Source organism: Micromesistius poutassou (genome assembly GCF_964030765.1).
Source record: "Micromesistius poutassou genome assembly, chromosome: 8".
In the NCBI taxonomy this organism is placed as follows: domain Eukaryota; kingdom Metazoa; phylum Chordata; class Actinopteri; order Gadiformes; family Gadidae; genus Micromesistius; species Micromesistius poutassou.
The window spans coordinates 20,984,121-20,988,360 of record NC_140278.1 but is presented as its reverse complement, the minus strand read 5'-3'; the positions used below and the strand labels follow the sequence as shown (position 1 = coordinate 20,988,360).

The 4,240-nt window shown below is 53.7% G+C and overlaps 1 protein-coding gene and 1 long non-coding RNA gene across 3 annotated transcripts in view; both read right to left on the bottom strand.

Moving 5' to 3' along the window:
- The window catches only part of LOC311351107 (uncharacterized protein), a 223,410-nt gene that overhangs the window by 186,765 nt on the left and 32,405 nt on the right, over positions 1-4,240 (bottom strand). The window lies entirely within an intron of this gene.
- LOC311351196 overlaps positions 87-4,240 on the bottom strand; it is a 4,413-nt gene continuing 259 nt past the window's right edge. The window contains exons 2-3 of the long non-coding RNA XR_014636722.1: positions 2,103-2,209; positions 87-203 (exon numbers count right to left, since the gene is read on the bottom strand). This is a non-coding gene — a long non-coding RNA (uncharacterized lncRNA). The remainder of the gene's footprint in view (positions 204-2,102; positions 2,210-4,240) is intronic.

The window sequence follows — 4,240 nt, the reverse complement described above, 5'->3', positions numbered from 1 at the left end:
GGTCTCAATGGGACTCCCCTGGATAAATAAAGGTTAAACAAAATAAATTTAACCACGCAGCAGAGGCGTACAGAGGAGGACAGACGGAGGACCTTCTCCTACCAGTTGCTGTTGTCGACGGCGTCTCCGAAGCCGGGGGTGTCGACTATCGTGAGCAGGAGCTGGACGCCTCCTTCCTTCACTAACACCTTGGACTGCTCCACCTGGGGGCCCAGAGGAGAGAGAGGGGGTCAAAGGGAGGAGGGCACGGAGCTCAGAGAGCCGGACTCAGGCGCCTTGGTCAACACCAAATATATCATAACCCAAACCACATGGTTTTTTTAACCAACCAGTGACCATTTAATCATCAACACATTGTGTACTGTACAAGCACAGTACACAGTCATATAAAAACTTTTTTTTTTGACCTACATTAACTGAGTGACCCACAAAATAAAAGTGCAGATGACGGCACCCAAAAGACACTCGACTGACAGTGATTTCTTTGGTGCCATCAGGCTACCCCACCCCCCCCCACCCCCTCCCAGCTAACCAGTGTCCTTGTTTGGCCCATGACGTCGACTCTTGCCGTGATATCGCACAGGGATCGTAAAGCATGCAATGGCACGCTACACCGTACCATTAGCTAGCTGTGCTGAGGAGCTGGAAAAACACAAAAAACACACACACACACACACACACACACACACACACACACACACACACACACACACACACACACACACACACACACACACACACACACACACACACACACACACACACACACACACACACACACACATCAAAGCGTGTCTCCTTACACACTAAACACGAGTCTTGCCTAATTATGTCGGGAAACGTCGGATATTTTACGACCTGCCGTTCAAAAGCAACGCGTTGATGGTTTTATAGTCCCGACAAACAAAAAAGGAAATCTGGTTCACGAAAGGTCAGGAAACTAATAGACACCTCCACTGGAAAACACAATCATTTCCCCTGATCCTATTCACCTCCCATCAAAGAATGTACCCATAGCGTGCACGTCAGACGATGACGGCTCCTCCTGACATTTAAGGCCATGGATGTAATTACACGTTAATATGATTGAGTCAGTTGATGGCTCGGCGTAGAGCAGAAAGGCTTTTAACCGGTAATACTCCTGACATCCATCCGTCATTGTCCCATGTATAACCCTGACTGCGTCACACACACACACAGAGTGTGAACCTCCCTGTGATCACAGAGGTGATGAATCAATCTGCTTTGAACAAATGCAAATATTACCACATTTAAATCAGAAGCCAACTACCTGATGCGGGAGCACAGTGAGGCCTCGCCTCACGGTACCCTTTCCATGGTGAAGCTACTCTGCCCAGGGGTATGGGGGTAGCGGGGTATGGGGGTAGCGGGGTATGGGGGTAGCGGGGTATGGGGGTAGTGGGGTATGGGGGTAGCGGGGTATGGGGGTAGTGGGGTATGGGGGTAGCGGGGTATGTGGTAGGGCTGGGCGATATGGCCTAAAAAAAAAAAAAATCCCGGATTTCTTTCACAAAAAAATCTGATTTCCGATTTAAATCGATTTACCACCCAGCCACGATCGCATCAGTTACGGCTTTCCAGCGGGGCCAATTCTTTTCACATGGGATGCAGTTGGCAGATGTTTGTGTGACGGTGGTCTGTGCTTTACTGGCTGTGCGTGTGGTGCGTGTGGTGGTGCCGCGGTCTCTCTCATTCCGCTGCGCGCTACATCTCTCCCGTTCGGCGGGGTGTTTCTGCCTGAGGTGCTGCAGTAAATTCGTCATACTGCTGCCTTTGCTAGCAACAGACTTCCAATTCCAAATAACGGACGACACCGCGCCTTTCTTAGGAACTAATTCTTCCCGGCTCGCTGCCATGTTGGTGTATCACTGGCTTTGGTGAATGCGCGCTCTGTGGGGGGGGGGGGGATGTTGACGGATGTTGAAGAGAAAACCGATTTTCATTCAAACAAGTCGACGTGAGCTACACACTCGAGTTAATCGATAACATCGGTTTATCGCCCAGCCCTGGTATGGGGGTGGGTATGGGGGTGGGTACGGGGGTATGCGTGGGGGGGGGGGGGGGGGGTGACCGTCCCGTACCTGTACAGTCTTTTTGATCCGGTGGGAGGGCCCAGGGTACTCTGATGAATACAGGTCTGTGAGGAAGAGGGAGTTGATCAACGTGGACTTCCCCAGACCCGACTCGCCTGCGGAAGACAAACACAAAGAGACAAATCGGAATTAAAAACACTATTATTTAGTGTGACAGTCGTTTATTTATTTCACCTTTATTTAACCAGGGGCCCCTTGAGATGAATATCTCCTTTTCAAGGGACGGCTGGCCAAGGTGTCCCATCAGTACACCACAATACAAGGTAACGGAACTACACACGGCAGCATGTCAAAACAGACATGATGGAACCATTGAGGAAAACGAGCACGTCAACACAAACAAGGGCCCACAGAAACATTACTACAAATCCAGCTCAGGAATCAATGGCAATCGAAGCCTTTTCTTTCTTTTTTTTTTTTTCAGAGCTCTGACCTCTCCCAGGGAGACTAAACCAGTAAGCTGCACTGTGTCACTGTGTCCCCCGGGGTTAGTCCATGACCGGGGCGCTGAACAGGAGAAAGCGCCGCACTAGCGAGCTCCAGCCAATCCCGGGTACCAGGCAGAGCAGCCCCCCCCCCCCCCCCCCCCGGGTGGAGCGGGGCCAAGAATGCCAGTGGGCGATTCAAAAGGGCACCCGATAAGGACATCAATCAAATGTCACGCAGTGGAACTCGGCGCTGGTTGCAGGGCGTGGCCGTCCGCACGAGCGATAGAGAAACCAATGTCTAAAGTTGGTTTCTAAGTGTTGCCAGATTGGGCCCGAATTCCCCGCGCAATCTGGCAACGTCAACGGTCTGTGGTGGGAGGCCTCTTTTAACCGTGCCGTCCAGTGTTCCCAGATTGGGCCAGTGCACTGCAGCCAGTGTTGCCAGATTGGGTGGGAGATCTGGCCCAATCTGGCAACACTGGTGCCATCCATTACGGGCGGTTGTTCCCAGCCCCTGATGAATAAAACAATAAGGCGGCTGGTATCTGCCGGCCGGGCGGTGAGCCACTGTTTACACTAGGGCTGTAATCGGATGGGGGGGGCGGGGGGGCGACCAACAGGGGACAGATCTTCCCTTGTACAGGAAAAACATCTGCTTATTACACTATTACACAATGTGGGGATGTTGTACTGACAAAGTCAAGTCCACCGCTCTGCTGCGTGAAAAACGGGACATGCCGCCACTTCGTCACATGCATATATACTCTCTCTCTCTCTCCCTCTCCCTCTCCCTCTCTCTCTCTCTCCCTCCCTCTCTCTCTCTCTCTCTGACGCATGGGCCAGCGTGTGGCCGAGCGGTTCCTCAGTGCCAGAGGAGGAAGTGTGCGTCCCAGCGGGAGTCCGTTCCGTGAAGCGGTGAGTAACAATCGAGGGCTAGGTGGCCCAGATGCTCTATTTTTAAACCCCAGCGTGCATTCCAGTACATTGTCGCGCCCCCCCGACGTCTTTCAAGACGAGGCCTTGCAGCGCTGCGCTTTGGCGTCGTCAGGAAGGTCCTGCTGCTGCTGCTGGTTCTGGTCTCCGTGGTAACGGTGGACGGTAGAGGGGGGGGGGGGGGATCTCTGTGGTCAGCCGTGTTCCCCTCCCCCCCCCCATGGTGGAATGGTTCTTTTTTTTGGGGGGGGTGAAGAGACATCACTGGATGTCGTGGGACAGTCAGTGGAGCTGGGAGCCAGCCGGGCTGGGAGAGGGAGCAGGCAGCAGAGAACTCCAAACGGCCGGGAGGAGGAGGAGGGTGGGAGGAGGAGGAGGGTGGGAGGAGGAGGGTGGGAGGGGGAGGAGGGTGGGAGGGGGAGGGTTGGAGGGGGCGGGTGGGAGGAGGGGGAGGGTGCTATTCTTAGCAGCCGGTTCTATGGGTCCCGCCACAGGAAATGGTTTTGACCCACGAAAACTTTTCCCCTCCAAACAGGGTCTGATTAGCGGAGGGGAGGATCTTGGCCCGCCTTTGCACCGCCATATCCCAGCATTCCACAGGAATGCTTTTCCCTGCGAATACGCAGAGCGGTGCCAAGTTAAATGTTTCTGTTCTGGTGGGAAGGGGTCGAGGGCTGTCGTGACAGAGAGATGATGAACGCAAAAAGAAAGGCTTCTGTGATATGATAGGGCCCCGGCCATCAGGGAGTCTGGTGTGCGTGCGGT